Source organism: Dromiciops gliroides, chromosome 2 (assembly GCF_019393635.1).
Source record: "Dromiciops gliroides isolate mDroGli1 chromosome 2, mDroGli1.pri, whole genome shotgun sequence".
NCBI classification, from domain to species: domain Eukaryota; kingdom Metazoa; phylum Chordata; class Mammalia; order Microbiotheria; family Microbiotheriidae; genus Dromiciops; species Dromiciops gliroides.
Genome location: NC_057862.1, coordinates 497263056 through 497282081, shown reverse-complemented (window position 1 = coordinate 497282081; position 19026 = coordinate 497263056). Strand labels below are relative to the sequence as shown.

At 38.5% G+C, this 19026-nt stretch overlaps 1 pseudogene; it reads left to right on the top strand.

The window, feature by feature from the left end:
• Positions 1-19026, top strand: part of LOC122743051 — a 208844-nt pseudogene that overhangs the window by 21755 nt on the left and 168063 nt on the right.

The following is a 19026-nucleotide window of genomic DNA, read 5'->3' as shown; positions in this document are numbered from 1 at the left end:
GAAAGCTTAACATCTTGTGAAGATGTGAAAACTGAGGAGGAAGAGCATTTCAGGATTGCAGAAAGGCACATATGATGGAATAAGGAATGTTGAATCTGTAGACTATAAGCTTTTTGAGGATTAGCTTGACTTTGCATTATGTATTTATAACCCTTCTCCCAGTTGGCAGAATAGGTGCTTAATAAATGCTTTGATTAATTGCTAGGAACAGCAAATGAGCTGGTATGACTGGAATATAGGAAGCATGAAAAGGCATAGACTGGGAAAGGCATTATATAATTAGCAGAGACTTTGTGGAGGTAATATCCTAGAAGCAATAGTGAGCCAGTCTCATTAGCTGTCTTGTATCTGATATAATGGCTCACTATGAGCCTGAAGGGCCAAACAATCCATTAAAAAATACATTCAAATATCTCCAGATAAAAACAATTCCCAGGGTGGTTAAAAACCAGTACTGGAAGATAAAAGCAGATTAAAAACTTTTTGCAAAGAGGTTTTCCAGAGTTTCAAGAACACTCTAAGTCCTAAAACCCACTTTTATATTGTTTTTGCCCTAAGTGCCTTTAGCAAAGTCCCAAGGCAATCCATCTAGGGCAAAGTTAAAAAAAATTGCCCCATGTCTACATCATGACATCCATGCTTAAAGCAATCCTAACTGGTATTTTAAGCATGTAAGGGAATGATTCAGACCATTCTGTTTCACCAGTATCATGTCCTATTAACAGAGCTACGTAATAATTCTGAGTAGGGGAGTATATGTATATGTGTGCATGTGTGTACATGTATATATATGTGCATGTATGTATATGTGCATATGTGGATCAGCTCTACAAGTTTACCACCCAAACTAAATATAATAATGTTATATTCTGGAAAAAAGGGTTTTTTCCACCATCTGTGTGATTTTGATCAAACCACTTAACCTCTCTCAGATTCTGTTTCCACATTGCCCCCAAGGAGAGAGAGCCTACCTCTCACAGTGGCCCATTACACTTTGGACAGCTCGAATTGTTAGGAAGTGTTTCCTGATGCTAAACCTAAATTTGACTATTTGCAAATTCCAACCACCCTTCCTCATTCTGCTCTCAGGGTGCAAAAAAAATGTCTAATCCTTCTTCCACATGACAGAATTTAAGATACATCTTATTGCTCCAAGTTTTCGCTTCTCTAGGCTAAGTAATCCTGTTCCTTCAATTGATTCCTTCAGGACAGGAAGGTCCTTAACTAGCCTGGACTTTGTCTTCCATATATTCTCCAACTTATCAATAACTTTCTTCTCTTCATTAATATTATTTCAGTTTCTTTGTTTAGTACATCAGAGACTATTGTCAGATGCCAAATGTGAAGGTTACACTATTATTAGTGGAAAAAAATAGTTTGTTATACAGTTCTTTAGCGATCTTTTCCATTGTTTCATTGTTTTTCTACATTTTCCTACATTTTTAATATTAATTTTACATACAGCATTTAAGATTTAGAGATAGAAGAGACGTAAGAGATGGATAAGTTCAAACTCTTTGTTGTATAGATTAGGAAACTGAGACTCAGAGATAGGAAGTGACTTGTCTGTTGTCACAAATCTATCACGTATCAGATCCAGGATTTAAAACCAGGTTCTCTGACTCCAAATTTGATGCTCTTTCTACTCCAGCATATGCCCCCTTTGTTTTTTCTCTTTTCTCCTACATAATATATACCAAAATACAAACTGAATGTCTGCTTTGTTTCAATAAATTTAAGGTATTTCCCATTATAAATATTTTCTTGCCCTTTGGCCATTGCGAAATCAAATCAACCAACACAAACTTATTATACCCAAGCCTGACATTCATATGATCTTTCAGTCATTGGGAGAAGAAATGTGCAGGTTGAAATGAGAATTCAGCATGAGACAACCTTCTCTAAATTAAAAGTTTTATGAGGTTTGTCTGAAAGGATTTTCTACATAAGGCTTCATCTTCTTCATGGAGGACACTGTTCTTTATCTGATGCATTGGTACTGGCAAAGCCTACTGGATTTGCTGTGGAATGATGCTGTAGGACTAGTCAAAAATATTTATATACAAGATAGATATGGCAGCAAGTACTATAGAACTTGGAGTTAAAATATCTGGGCTCAAGTCCCAACTCTGACTTTTGTACCTGTACAATATTGATAGTCATTTTATAACTGTGGCCTTCAGTATACTCATCTTTGAAATGTTAATAATAATATTTGCCCTTGCAATCTTTTAAGATTGCTATTGGACTCAACTTAAAAAATGGGAATTACAATGTTTTGTAACTATAAATTGCCAAATAAATAAAGCTATTAGACACGCTTTCTTTTGCAAATGAATTTCTAATTTATTCTTTAAGACAGGACTTAAGCGTAAGAGTTTGCCTAACGGTATAATCTTTGATTTTTAAGTGTATTTTTGAGTTTTATTTTAATACTGATCATTTCCCCTTAACCCTTCTCCTTCCATCAAATTTTATCTTGTATAAAGAAAAACATTTAAGTAAAGCCAAATTATAGATCCATGGCCTCTGACATGCCCATGATGTTCCACAATCACAACATAGTGAAGTGAGAAAAATGGTTGCATGAAAAACACCTTGTTTTGAATCTCTACTCTGACACATACTAGCTATGTGACCACAGATTAATCATTAACCTCTAAGGGCTTTGGTTTCCCCATCTGCAGAATGAGTCTAGTAATAGCTGTAGTACCTCCTTCACAGAATTTAGGAGAGGCTAGATGAAAAATGGGCATATACAGTAAGTAGAATTAATGAGATAATATATGTAAAGCATTTTGAAAACTTCTGTTTTAGTATTCCAACACCAGATTGTTCATTACACATCACAAGGGTTCAACACTAGCTGTTACTTTTTTTTTTTTAACCATGAATTAGGGCTGGATTGGTCTAGTTCTTGGAAAACCCAAGCTTGACTCAGTGTGAGAAGAAATGTTCAGGTTGAGGATGGAATTCAGCATGAAACAATCTCCTCTAAGCTAAAGAAGACTTAGTTTATGGCACTGACTGTAAATAAGCTTATAATTAGCCAGAAATACAAATATTTTCATGTAAGTATCTACTCTGAACACCAACAGATAATTAAATTCCCTGCTGCAGAGCCTGGGGGAAAAAAAGAAGGAAAATTTCAAATTAAAGCTAAGACTAACCATTCAACAGTCAGCATATTACTTTTTAAGACCAAGTGGACAACAAGAAAGTTCCACAAAGTTTACATAAACAGGCATCACGTATGCCCAGTTGACCTAAGATAGCGGCGCCCATGTGAGAGATGCCAGGGACCTGCCTCTGTGAGAAGATATGATGTGTTCCTTTACTATCTGCTTAGGAGCAGCCTCTTTCCATTGTCTGTGTAGTCAGAACAGGCTTCATCTTTAAACCACAAGACTTGTACAGCCTCTCTATCTGTGTGTATGTGTCTCTCCCTTTCCCCAGACTTGTCCAAGGGGTGAAGGTTCTAGCTGAATCTTAGGCACCATGCATTCAGCAGGGTAGAAGGAAGGCCTAACTCTGCCCTCCCCTTCAGGTCTTGTGTCCCTGAAAATCAGGCATGGTGTTTTGGTTTGTTTTATTTGTCCTTTTCCAATTATAGGCACAGGAAGTTGAGACATGGCAGTCTTGGAACCAGAATCAGAAGCCAGATGTCACTACTGCCAGCCCAGAAAGGCATCCTCAAGGAACCAGGGTGCTGGGATCCAAGTCCAGGGGAGAAACTCAGACTGAAAATTTGGTGAGACTGTGATATATGTGAATTAAATTAAGCTATAAACCCCAAACTCTTCCCATTCCCAGGCATGGATCTGGCCTAGTTGAGGGTGGGGGTGGGGGTGGGGATTATGGCCTCCAGGTGTTAGGAGGGGGAATGGTGGTTTGTTCTTACTATACCTATTAAATAAAAATTCCTTTGTGAAAGCTAATATGACTGTTTAGTGGTTAAATGGAATTTAGGTGCTAATGACCCCTAAACTTTTAAGCTCCTTGAGGTCAGGTACTGCCTTTTGTCTCTTTCTGTATCCCAGTGCTTAGTACAGTGCTTGGCACATAGTAGGTACATACTAAATATTTATTGTTTGATCGGTATGTATATGTACATATTCTGTAATATACATACATACACACACACACATACACACTACAGTGTATAGATACATATAATTTTGAGAGTGCTCTCACACATACTCACAAATGCAGTATGCTTTATGTGTATGTGTCTGTGAATACATTGTGCAGATATAGTGAATAGGTATGCCTTTACATAGGTGTGCTTATATATGTCTACACCACTCACACACTCAGAAAGATATACAAATACATAGATATGATCATGGCAGTTCCTTATTACAGCCATGTGTGTAATGATGAATGCCTAGCCCTTTCCAAAGGTCACTGTTTAAAATAGATTTACTTCTCTGATTTGAGGTCATTAAGACATTATGGTAACAGACCCCCAAATTCATGGCATATGGTCATTGGAATGCAGCTAGAAAACAAAAAGAGAACTTTGCAATGAAGGGGTCTAAGATCTGAATTTAGGAAATGTGGGCAACTGTTGGTGAAAAATAGTGACCAAGATCCACGGATAAAAAACCAGTTTGGAGGGGTTAGTAGAGGGAAGGAGGGATAGACTTTATCCTTTGCTTTTTCTCTTCTGGGTTATTGATGAGGCCTTCAAGGGTGAGGAGGGGAATCAGAGGAAAGAGAAAGACAGACAAAAACAGAGACAGAGAAGGATGGAAGGAAGGAGGGAAAGGAAGAGTGAGAGAGATTGAGGTTGTAGGTTTTATGAATCCAATATTAAAGAATTTCCTCCAATTACAGCATTTAGCAAAACACAGATTCTGTTTTTTCTAAAGCATAACACTCAACAGTGGAACAACAACAACAACAACAACAAAAGAGTTAAAACAAAACCACAAGATGGGAAATTATTCCTTTTCCATATTTGAAATATAAACATTCTAGGGGCAGCTAGGGGGCGCAGTAGATAGAACACTGGCCCTGTATTCTGGAGTCCCTGAGTTCAAATCCAGCCTCAGACACTTGACACTTACTAGCTGTGTGACCCTGGGCAAGTCACTTAACCCCAATTGCCTCACAAAAAACAAAAAACAAACAAACAAACAAAAAGAAATATAAACATTCTACTTGAAAAACATGGACTAGAAAAGAGGCCAATGATAGTTATACCAGTGCCTCACCTTACAGAATCAAAAGACAGAAGGCAAGAAAGCCAAGAATTTGGAATCTTTCTTTTATCAAGAAGAGAGGAGAGATTACACACTAAATATGATAATATGAGGAAAAGTGAATGAAAATTAATGGACAAAGTGTCCCTATGGGGACTTAAAGGGAAGAATTGAAAAGGTGATGTGACACTTTGTAATGAAATTAATTGATTTCAATGTAAATACAGGCTAAGCAAGCACAGAGCTTTTTATTGATGATTAATGTTATTTTAAATAAAACTTTTTATGACAGTATTTTATTATTTTCGTTACATGTAGAGATAGTTTTCAACATTTGTTTTTATAAGATTTCTAGTTTCATATTTTTCTCCCTCCCTTCCCCCTCCCCAAGATAGCAAGTAATCTGATATAGGTACATTAAATGTATTAAATAAAACTTTTAACTGAAAAAAGAAAGGGGGGGTGATTAAGATTAGTTTAGAGAAATAAAGACATGATTTTACTTGTAGTTTTTAAAAATCATATTTTGGAGTTCATAAGTGCTCATAAAACCGATTTATAGATAACCTGCTGAATGTCCACACTCACCCTGGGACACCTTTATTTCATTAAATATATGTTCAGCAAAGCAAAGGCAATGTCTGGAAAATGTAGTGGAATGTTGGGTTTTCTACTTTCCATGTGACAAAAATGGTCCTCTTTTAGTCTGTGATAACAAGAACTCTAGAAATTTAGGAAGCTAAACTGATTTCATATGAACTTTTCACTGTCTAGGTGCTCACTAAATTAAACTACTCTAAATCACTGAGAGATTTAATTATTTCATATATAGAAAAATAAATATTAAGTGGGGAGGCTATTGGGAATAGAAGTCACTCTATGTAAAAGGGAATTGAAGAAATGGCCTAGTGGGAAGAACTGAGCCTTTCCTCCTTTTACACTCTCTAGTCACTTTAATCTCTTCCATTCATTCCAAGATCCACCAACAAATGGCCTTGCTGTTGCTCACATGCAATATTTTGTCCGCATCTTCTGCTAGCTTCTGGGGCTTCCTTCAAGACCCAGCTCAAATGCCCACCTTCTGCAGGAAGGTCACACCTCTCCCACTCCTAGCTTCTACAGGCCCCTTCCCTTGGAGATGACCTTCCATTTATGCTGAACATATCTTGTATGGACAGAATTATTTGTTATGGTGTCTCCCCCATTAGAATGTGGGGGAGCTCCTTGAGATCAGGGACTGTGTCCCCATTACTCAGTGCAGTGCTACATAATAAGGACTTTAAGAAATGCTTCTTGACTGGATTTGACTTTTCAGAATCTCAGAAATGAAAGGGATCTTAGTGGTCATCCAATCCAACCTCTAATTGGGAACCCATAAGGTAAGTGAGAAGAAAGAAGCGAAACCATTAAAATTTACCCAAGTGGTCATTTCGTCTTTGCTTGAAGACTTCTGATGAAACCTACTATTTCCTCCAATAACTCATTTCATTTTTGAGTAGCTTTAATTATGATGAAGGTTGTCCTCCTTTATCAGGGGAAATTGCCCCCCAACACACACACACACACACACACACACACACACACACACACACACACACACACTTTATATTAAGCTGAAATCTTTTTTTTTCCCCAATTTCTACTTATTGCCCCTAGTTCTGGCCTCTCAAACCAAGCAAAACTAAGTCTATTCCTGCTTTCACAGGAAAGTTCTTCAACTATTTGAAGATAGTTATCATGTCCTTCAATGTCTTCTCTTCTCTAGGCTAAAAGTGCCTAACAGATTCCCACTATGACATAAATGAGAGACCCTGTACTATCCTGTTTTCCTCCTCTGTACACTCTTCAATTCATCACTGCTCTTGGCAAAATATTTTGACCAGAAGTAAACACAATACAGGAGATGGGTCTGATCAAAGCAGACTATATCAGAACTATTATCTTCTTACTTCTGTATATCTCTGCCTACACAGTGGGCAATGCCCTGTAGGCAATATACTCCATACTCCTAAGGGGACATGACTCCTGCTTGACTGAGAAAACACTAAATACTAACTACTATGTAGCATATTCATATAAGGCAATTTCTGGGTTTTTTTGTTTGTTTATTTTTGACATACCCTCCAAGAAAGGACCTTGAGAGAGAAGAATCAAGAAACAGGTTTTTTGAATGACAGAATAGAGCCCCAGAGCCCCAGGCATATAGGCGAAGCAGCCTTAATTATGCTCCTTGTTTTTAGCACCTGAAGCCACATTGTAGAAAGCAGACTTCCTCTCAAAGAGATAGTTTTCTCTCCTGGTTTGAGTTGAGATTTTATCTCACTCCCAATTGATGAGCTCATTTACTCTTGTATATTCAATAGTATATCTAATCTGTTGCTTTCTCGGATAAAGAGGGCTTTAAAAATAGCTATTTATAATGGTCTTTTATGTAACTAGTGTTCATGGGAAGGGGTTAAGTGGATGAGTATAAGCTAAGGTCTACCCTTTCACTTGAAAGTGATCGAAGTTAGTATTTTTTTTTTCTTTTTGAAACATCTAAATATTGGATGTACCCTTAGAGATATGTGTGGCATGGTACATATAACTCTGCCCAGTACTCTTTCTTGGATATTGGATACTGGAGACTGAAGGAAAGATTGTCCAGTTTTGGCAGTCCTGTAATCTGCATGCCCCTCTCCCCTGCCAGGCTCATGGTGCTGGCATGGCCCTCCTTCCCAATCATTACCAGGATGGACCAGATCCTAGACTATATCTATCTATGTCACTCTCAAGTTGCATATTTATATATTAGATAGCCCAACATAGATTATGCCTGACAACTTTGCCTGTCTTAATAGATCTTAAAATCACATTAGATTTATTAGCTGTCAAATCATCTAACGGCTCACAATGAGCATACAGTTTCTAAAACCTTTATTGCTATTTTTTTTCTTCAAGTGAACTGACTACAGCCCACTAATTTTGCATTTTTGATGTTCAATTTTTGAGCTCAAATACAAGACTTTCCATTTAACCATAATGTTTCATTTTATTGGATTCAGGACTAACATCCTAGCCAATTCAACATCTCTTTTTAAAAATAAAAATTATTGATATCTTTTATTTTTACATCACCAATATTTCCCAATGAAAGTACTTTAAAGGCAGCTAGCAAGTCATATTCATAATTCTATGCCTTAGAAAGACCTTACTTAAATAATGTTTAGTGCAATTTCCCAATTATAGGAATGAGAAAATAGAGACCTGGGAAGAAGAAATATGTAGTGCAGTTTTGTGGAAAGAGCATTGGTCTCACAGCTAAAAGATATGGCTGAAGTCTGAATTCTTATTCTTACTCATTATTCTTACTCTTATTCTTACTATTTGTGTGACCCTGGTAAAGTCCTTTTACTTTTCTGAATGCGATGATATTAATAGTTGACCTACATATCTCATAAGGTATTCTAACATTAGACAAATGCTTGTGAATTTTGTATTAATTCAGGTGTAGTTTATAAAGGGCTTTTCAATATTAAGAGTTTACTATGTTTCTAGTGTGATTCTCAGCACAGTTATAATAATAATAATAATAATAATAACATTAGCTAACATTTATATAGTGCTTACTATGGACCAAACACCATGATAATATTATAAGTATTGTCTCTTTGGATCCTGCCCTGGGGGTTAGGTACCATTATTATCCATATTTTACAGATGAGGAAACTGAGGCAGGGGTTAAGTAACTTGTCTGGGTTACACACCTGGTTAAGTGTTTGAGGCTAGATTTGAATTTTGGACTTCTTGATTCCAGGTTCACCACTTTATCCACTGTACTAGCTAGTTTCATAGGAGCCACAAATCCAAAAGTGAGATGGTCTTGAACCCCAAGGAGCTTATATTCTATGAAAAGATTATAACATATTCATCTAGTTGAACCTTACTATAGTCCAACCCACTCATTTTATAGGGGAATCTCAGAGGAGAGAGGTGACCACTAACAATAGCTGATATTTATATAGATTTTAATGTTAACAAAACGACAACCCTGTGAAAAAAAATCCATATTACTTCATTTGATCCTCACAACCATCTTGGGAAGTAGGTGTTAGTATTATCTCCATTTTATAGCTGCATAAACTGAAGCTGAGAAAGACTAAGTGACTTGTCCAGGGTTACATAGCTAGTAAGTGTCTGAGGCAGAATTTGAACTCAGGTCTTCCTGACTCTGACTCCAACATTCTATGCACTATACCACATGGCTGCCTCAAATGAGATACTATATGGAAAGTTATTTTCAAACCTTAAAGCTTTATAGAAATGCTAAATATTGGGTAGCTAGATGGTACAGCTGATAGAACACCAGACCTAGAGTAGGAGGACCTGAGTTCAAACTTGGCCTCAGACACTTACTAGGTGTGTGACTTTGGGAAAGTCACTTGACTATGATTGCCTCCCAAATTGCTAGTTATTACTATTACTATTATTTATAATAATATGATGATAATAACAATGATAAATAGATACTATAGGTAGCATTACCATCTTAGAGATGAGAAAACAGAATCAGAGATGTAAAGTGGCTTGATCATGGTCACTAATAAATGTAGCTAGTAAGTGTCAGAAAGCCTGGTGCTGGTGTACCTATGCCCTGGGACACCATATTGAATGTCAGAAGAAAGAGGGCTTCAGATGACTTAAACAGAACTGAATACATGCCCCATGTATGATAGATATATTATATGGGTATGCCTTATTCACAACAAATATGGGATACAACTGTTTAGCTGATGTCACTTATTCATTTCAGCTTTGGGGGACTATAACATCAAACCTAAGCTCCCTGTATCAAGATCTCAGTTTGGAGAATGTTTAGAGAAGGACCATTGGACCAACACTGCCCTCAATCATCGCAGGACCTTAGAAGATAGCAGTCCAAACCAACTGGTACCATGACAATAAATATGTACCTTTGTTTCCCCTCTTCCAGTGATTCAGAATTCACATCTTCCAGGACAAATCACCCTTTCCCTCCTACTTCTTTCTATGTTCTTATTCCTGTGCAGCTTATTCCCCATTCTCTTTATTCCCATCTTCTTCCTTTCCATTGAGCTCTCTAGAATATCTACTTCTTGCAGCCTTAAGAAATCTTTTTACCTCCTAGAAAATCTTTTCTTTTCAGTCTTCCACCTTCTTGTAATCACTAAAACCCGGCTTCTCCTGGGTCATAGTACATCACTTAGATATCCACTCCAGTGCTCGTTGATCCTTCTTTCATGTCCCCAATCTCAGTGGGCCAGGGGGAGGAATTGACGTGCTCCTTAATTCCTAATGACATTTCTAGATCTTTCCTCTCTCATTACTACTAGCAATCTCCACTCCTATGAGAGTTACTCCAACTATTATTATCATTCAGATCTTTGTTGCTATGAAAAATGAGAGATATGTAAAGTGTTTTTCAAATCTTAAAGTAATATATAAATTTTAGCCATTACCATAATCAACATGATTGACTTCCAAGTCACATTCACTCCTTTGTCCAATTGAGATAGAATGAAAATCCCCAATGAAGATACTAACCATTTGTAGATGTTACAACTATCAAACTCTGTAACAAAGAATTCATCTTTAAAATATTGAATTATTCTCTTTATAAGGGTTATTTATGTATGTAATTATTTTAAGGGGTCTCCCCATTCCCCATCACATCTCTACCTATTAAGTCCCTCCCTTCCTTCAAGGACCGAAACATAAGATGGTAAAACTTAGAGCTAGATGGGACTTCAGAGATAATCTACCCTCAACTACTTCATTTAATAGATATGGAAATGAAAACTCAGAAAGGTAAAGTATTTTACCCAAGGTCATATTGCTAAGTATCAAAACTAGGATTAGAGTCCAGGTCCTGTGAATTCAGGGCCAGTCTCAAGGTATCCAGTAAAGGTGTTGCCTGCTTTCTACATTACATGAATATTCATAGATGCATCTTTCCATTAAGTATTCCCTGATCTGCCCCCCACCCCATGAAAGTGATACCCCTCTTCTCAATTGTCTCTTGGTACTTTTCCTAGATGTTCTATTACCCCTTTCACACTCTACCTGATATCAATTCTTATTTGTGTATGTCTTGTACCTCCCTGATAGACTGCAGGCTCATTGATGGTAGGGACATCTTTGTATCCCCATCCCCAACTGAGCTGTGTACTTGGTAGGTATGTATTTAATATATTTTACAAAACTGAATGTAATGTAAATAAAGTCAAAAGGAACCTCAAAGGTCAACTAGTCTAATCCATACCTAAATATTTCGTACCTGTACACCTCACCTGACAAATGATCCTCACTCAAATCTTTGATTGATCACCTCTACTGAGGCACAGCCCAATGCCTCCCAAAGCAGCCCATTTTACTTTGGGATAGCTCTAATTTTTATGAAGCTTTTCTTTCCATCAAACTCTGAATTCACCTCTTTGTAACTCACCCTACTAGATTCAATCCCTGGAGCCAAGCAGCAAAAGTCTTATCCCTTTGCCACATAATAGCCCTTCAAGAAGAGCTTGAAGAAAGCCAACTTGTTCCCCAGTTTTCTCTTATCTAGTCTAAAATTCTCAGTTTCTTCAATCAAATTGTCATATAGCAGGATCTTGAATTAAGTTGAACTGTACTGAATTTAATGGAATAATCCTGGTAGTAAATACTTAAAAAGAAATCTTAACTGGAGGGTGCACAAATAGTTTGGGATTAGGAAAATGTATGTGTGTAATTCTAAGAGGTTTTTCCACAGAAGGCAAAGAGTAAGCCTGCATTTTACCCTGCAGCAGTAGTAACTGGAGTAAATTTATGCTGTTGCCTGCCTTTTCATTCTGAGTTTTTAGGCGGCAGCTACTTCAAGAGCACACTGCCGGAGCCCTTCATATACCTTAGAATGTTGCCAGGCTGCTTCTCCCACTGAGATCACCCCCTGAAATGCAAAGCTTCCAATTGCAATCTGATTGTAATGGCAATTCCTTTAGTGGACTTTGCTAAGCAGATGATTACATTCCTAAGCTTGTTTTGCTTAGTTAGCATTTTTGCCTGCTGTGAGGTGTTTTCTTTGGATGGTTACCTACAAATACACCACTGACCTCACTGTGCACAAAGCAGGCTGATGAGTACAAACAGGGCCAATTGGACATGCTCGATAAATCACCACCCACATCCTTCCAGCAGCAAAACTGAAATGGTGAAGGAAGGGGGTGAGGGGAGGGGGGAGTACACAACTGGTGAGTGTGCCATGAAATGGAGGCTATTTAATATCACCAGCTGGAAATACTCTGAATCCTCCAGAGGAAGGTACCAGCCCAACTTTTCTTTACACCCAATAAGTCTTAAATTCTAATGGATGTTCCACAAGTTCTGCTTATAGCTCTAGGGGGTTTCACTGGATCACCATACAATTAATGTTGATCCTCAACCCCAACCCCCACCCTCAGACACACACATGAATATAAGGAGCCATATATTTCCAAGTTTGAAAAGTGTGTCTCTTGGGGCAGCTAGGTGGCACAGTGGATAAAACACTGGCCTTGGAATCAGGAAGACCTGAGTTCAAATTCGGCCTCAAACACTTGACACTTACTAGCTGTGTGACCCTGGGCAAGTCACTTAACTCTCATTGCCCTGCAGAGAGAGAGAGAGAGAGAGAGAGAGAGAGAGAGAGAGAGAGAGAGAGAGAGAGAGAGAGGTGTGACTCTTGTAAATGAGACATGGTGTCAACATCAGTTTAGAAGGTATATTCTCTGTCTCTGTCTCTCTATCTCCCTCCCTCCCTCTTTCTCTCCCTTTGTAAGTACAGTAGAACCTTACTAATTGTATTAGCAACTGGGAGGATTAAAAGACCTTGGCTGATTGTGTAGCTTGCTTGTTAAATTGAGTAAATGAGGCCTCAACCACATGGAGATTTCATTACAAGGCGCAGTTTCTCTGCTGCCTTCGGACAAGTGAAATTTCACTGTAATTATTTATGACACTTCACAGAACACCAGCAAATACACCGGGTGATGTTTTGCAAGAATAATGACATTTCTGGAATGCGAGATCTCCCTGGGTCCTTCTTCAGTGAAACCTGTGGTGAGAACCAGAGTAATACTGATGATTTTCCTATGAGGCTCTGTTTGGAGATGAACACATTTCAAAGTAGGGGATGGGGGAGAAGAATTCTCTGATATTACATTAATTTATCTTTGGTTAATGAGCTCAGAGAATTGGGGACATTAAAAGATCCTAAATCAAAGCACACATTACTGCCAGCCTCATTATGCTCATTATAAAAAAGTCTTTTTGGGGGGCTAAAAAAGCTGTATTGTCCCTTTTAGTTTATGCACCATGATTAGTTTCCTTTAACAATAACCCCCTCCATTGTGTTATTAAATCTTTTTTTTTTCCTAACAAAGAACTACATGTAAGCAAAGCTGACTCCACATGCCAGTGTATACAACATTCTATATCTGTAGTCTCCACCTCATCTGAGAGGAGGGAAATGTTTCCTTTCAGTTCCTCAGGTGTAAATTGCTAATTTTAGAGTTCTTTTTATCAGTCTTAATGTTAATATTACCATACTTTCAAGAGAAGCTCTCATGACAGCTGAACACAATTGACTCAAACATTGATTAAGCACCTACAATGTGAAAGGCACTCCATTAGAGGCTTCCAACTATGTGAGTTACAAATATATTTTCATAATAAGAGGTAGCTACAATATTAGTATATTGTTGTGTGTATTATTGTTGACTCAATATTCTTGACTTGAATTCAAATCTGGTTTCAGACACTCACTACCTGTGTGACTGTCTGCAAGTAACTTAACCTCCACTTGCCTTAATCCACTGTAGAAGAAAATGGCAAACCATGCCAGTATCTTTGCCAAGAAAATAGCATGGATAGTATAGTCAGGAAGACTTGACTGAATGACAGAACAACAATATTATTAAGATATTAGCAATTCCAGAAAATGATAATGAAAATAACAATGACAACAGTAACTACCCAACATTTCTCCAGACTTCTGCCTCTTGAAATCCCTAGTGTCCTTCAAGACTCAGCTGATTCACCACCTCCTACAAAGAGCATTATTCTGACATTTTACGTGGCTAGAGCTCTCACTCCATGCTCATTGCAATTACTTTGAATTGATTTGTTAATTTTTTTTTTTTGTATTTACTATCCCCCACCTATGCACACATATGGTGTTTCTCCCATGGAACATAAGCTTCTTGAGGACAGGGACTGATTTTTCATTTGTTTTTTTTTTTTTTCATCATCATTGCCTAGTACAGTGTCTGTAATATGTGCTTCATAAAATGGTTGAATGCTTGTTGCTGAATGCTTTTTCTATATCTCCTTAAAAGTGATGCTGAGCCCAGCTAGCAAACTGGAGGCTATATACTCATCAATGTTCTCCATGCAGAACCAAAGGAGTCACCAGAGAGGGCAGGTGATAGCTGTTTAGCTTGAAAGAAAATCTGTTTTCAAGGAAAAAAAAAAAAAAACAGAAGATAGGATAGAACAAATGAAGGCAGCCCAGAACACTTTTGACAAACCTTGGAGGAAGGGCGGGGCATTCTGGAAGAGAGGAAAGTACTCAGGTCATCATCATCACAATAGTTTGCATACATAATCTCACCGGGATTTGAGCATAATTGCTACCTGTGAGGGAAAGTTGATTTACTTAAAGTGATACACATAGAGAATGGTAGACTGAGGGTTAGGACAGCATGGGACAATGGGAAGAGCACTGCTTCTTGACTCAAAGGATCAGGGTTCAAATTCTGTCTCTAATACTTTCTACCCTGGGTGACCTTGTGCAACCACAATCACTTGATCTCTCTAGGACTCTAGTTCCTCATCTTTAAAATCATGGATTTAGACTAGATGGCATCTGGGATTCCTTCCAACTCCAGATCCATCCTCCTATTTTAATTCATGTCCTGTGACTTTTTGGAACCTTAGTTTCTAACTGACAGTTTCCTCCTCTGTAAAATAGAACAAGTCCCCTGACCTGCTCTAAGTCCTGATTCAGTCAAATACCAGCTGTGTGGCCATGAGCAAATCAATTTCCCTCCCTAGGTCTCAATTTCCTCTTCTATAAAGGTAAGGATGTTGAACCAGATGATCTCAAACATCCCTTACACTTCTAACAGTCTATATGTTCATTTGGGTGTAGCAATAGATGAGATACAATGTGGAGAAGCAGATAAAGATCTGGCTCTCATATGAAGGAGAGGCAGGCAGCTAGGTGGTGCAGTGGATAGAGCACTGGCCCTGGAATCAGGAGGACCTGAGTTCAAATCCGGCCTCAGACACTTGACACTTACTAGCTGTGTGACCCTGGGCAAGTCACTTTAACTCCAATTGCCTCAAACCCCCCCCCCCAAAAAAAAAGTATTATCATATGAAGGAGAGAAGGATCAAAATCCCACCTCTGATACATACATCTGCATGGCCATAGACAAGTCACTTAACTTCTTGGGGTCCCTGGCAACTCTCTAAGACTTTGAGTTTCAGAGCAGGTGCCTATCTATATTAGTAGAGGGAATTACAAGTGTTGGGAATGGGAAGATACACACACACACACACACACACACACACACACACAGACTGAGCTACAGGGGAGGAGAGGAAGGGAGGGAGGAAGGAGAGAGGGAAAGAGACACACAGACACGGAGACAGAGAGAAGACATAACTCTTGTCCTCAAGGAGCGTATAATCTAATGGGGGAAAGTCATATAGATAATGCACTATGACATAAGGAATAGTAAAGCTAAAGTGCAAAGGAATGGTCCAGATAAAGTAGATGAGGATCTGAAATGTTCAGAATCAATCTGGGGAATTTGAAGTGAGGTTCTCTAACTCTAAATCTAATGGTGTTTTTGCTTTCCCATCTTCTCCAGCAGGCTTGTTCTAGTGCCCACAGTTTCTAGTGCCTTCTCCTCAAAAACTATGCTGTGTCTGTTTTATATATGGCATACATACACAAGTATATTCTTATGTATGTATGTATAATGGGGGAGTGGAACTGGAAACGAAGGCCTAGTCCCCATATCATTTTTAGATTTTTGCCTGCTGCTAATCTAAAAAAATGGACTAAGATAGTTAACAGGGAGTTTGGTATACCATTATATATTAAGAAGGTATGTTCCCATAATGAAATCCAAGAACCAAAGTAGAAGTATGACAGAAAACATTTGGCTAAATGTCAAAGGGGAGAAAAATAGAACTGATTTCGTCACTGTACTATATTATAGACCACCTGGATAGAAAGAAGAAATAGTTGGAGTTTGGAAGACAGATTGCAAACCTGGCATAAAGATATAATACAATAATGATGGGATCACAACTATCTGGTCGTTTGCTCTAGCTCTTCCTCTGCTAGAAGCAGAGCAACTAATAAATTATTTGTGTTCAACTCTTCATGATCCCATTTGGGGTTTTCTTGGGAAAAAAATACTGGAATCATTTGCCATTTCCTTTTCCAGCCCATTTTACATATGAAGAAATTGAGGTAAACAGGGTTAAGTGACTTCCCCAGGGTCACATAGTTAGTAAGTATCTGAGGTCATATTTGAACTCAAGTCTCCCTGACTACAGGTCTGACATTCTATCCACTGAGCCACCTCTCTGCCCGTTAATTAATGTCTGTGATAATTTCATCCTTTGAAATGTGAAGGAACTGAGGGCAGCTAGGTGGCACAGTGGATAAAGCACCCACCCTGGATTCAGGAGGACATGAGTTCAAATACAGCCTCAGACACTTATACTTACTAGCTGTGTGACCCTGGTCAAGTCACTTAACACTCACCTCCCCGCCCCGCCCCTGCCAAAGGAACTAACAAAAGGAAATTCTATTCTGAATCTGATTCTTCTTAATAGGAAGGAATTTGTTATTGATGTAAAAATGGTAGGAGCCTTGAAGCAAAGTGACTATTCTAAAGTTTGTGATAAAGGAAAGGAAAACAGAGCATTGTCTGAAATGCACCCTAGATTTGTCAGAAGTTGATTTTAAAAGGCTCAGAGGGAAGATGGGAATATTACACAGACTAAGTGTTTTAGAAGTCAATCCAGGAGGGATGGGAGATGATTGAGATTGACATTCTGAAAACACAAAATAAAATAATTTCAATGAGGAAGAGGGGGAAAATGGGATTTATATGAAGAGACTCAGGACACTGATAAACTAGAGTTTCCTGAGGACGACCAAGGTGGTAAAGGGTTGTGACTTCATGTCATCCGAGAACTAGTCAAAGTAACTGGGTACATTTAGCCTGGGAAAGACTGAGGATAGGGAGAAGAGAGTATGATGAATTGAAGGGCTGAGTGACAGTAACAGAAAACCACAGCCCGTCAGGGTTAGTTAGTCCCAGAACCCAAAGAGGAGCAGTAGTGTTTGTCCTCTGACGACCTAACATGCCAGCCTGCGTGGCTGTAAGGGAATGATCCTAGAGGGAGTGTTTCATATGCACTTGTTGTTTTTCCACTTGGAATGTAAACCCCTTGAGGGCAGGATTATTTTGCTTTGGTCTTTAAGTCCCTAGTACTTAGAGCAGTTCCCACTTAAATTAGCATATGCAAAGTATTTTTTAAGCAGCTACTAGGCATTGTGTTAGGTAGTAGGCATACAAATAAAAAAAGATAGTCCCTGTGCTCAAGGAGTTTGCATTGTAATGGGGGGAAAATACACAAAAAGAACCAGACAAGAGAGAGGACTCCAGACTGTCCTGGATTTGGGTTGTGATGATGATGTTGGAGGAAAAACCAAGCAAAATACCTAGTGTTAAATAAAGAGGTGACTAGGAATTCGAGGCCTTCATAAAGGGAGGCTATGAGGAGGGGTGGGGGGAGCTATTTTCTTGGTCCTCCAGGCCTCCAATCTGAGGGCAGAAGTAGCTGAGGGTGCTGATGAGATATAAGTACCAAAACCTAAGCAATCTACGTGATGAGGTTTCCTGATGATGAACTTATTGTTTGAGAGGAGCAGAGATAAGGAGGAGAAGGGGGAGAGGGAGCGGGGAGGGGGAGGGAGCGGGGAAGAGAGGAGAGGAAGAAAAAAAGAAAAGAAGAGGAAGAAGATGATGGTGTAGAGTCAAAAGAAAGCATAGCAGCTAGTGACAAATGAAAAGTGCTTAATAAATGCTTACTGATTGATTACTTGATTGCTTACATTAAGAGTGAGAATGCAACCAAAAATGCCTGGTTTAGTCCTGCTGTCCCCATAGCCAAAATGACCTCAATATTTAGGTCTAAAAACTGCCTGAAGAATGCACTGGACTGCTTTTCATTTATTCAGCTTGAGGAATACTTACTTTAAAACTAGTTACATAGGGACTTTTGAGAGAAACAGCTTGAACCTGTGATCCAATTCACTTTTAATAAGAAAGCTGTATTATGGGAAATAAAAATAGCAGTTTGTTTTATTAGAGATTAAGCTCATTAAATGAACTCTTTGAAAAGTCATTGATGGAAGATCAAAACTAATTGAATTGAAATTTACTTCTATGTCAACTGAATTAACACGGGGTGATTTCCATTATTATTAAAAAATAATCTTCTTCTTCTTCTTCTTTTTTAGTAAGGCAACTGGGGTTAAGTGACTTGCCCAGGGTCACACAGCTAGTAAGTGTTAAATGTCTGAGGCCGGATTTGAACTCAGGTACTCCTGACTCCAGGGCCGGTGCTTTATCCACAGCGCCACCTAGCTGCCCCCAAAATAATCTTCTTAATGAATAGCTATGACCACATCATACTCCCTTGCTCAACACCCTTAGGTGGCTCCCTCTTGCCTATAGAACATAATGTAATCTCC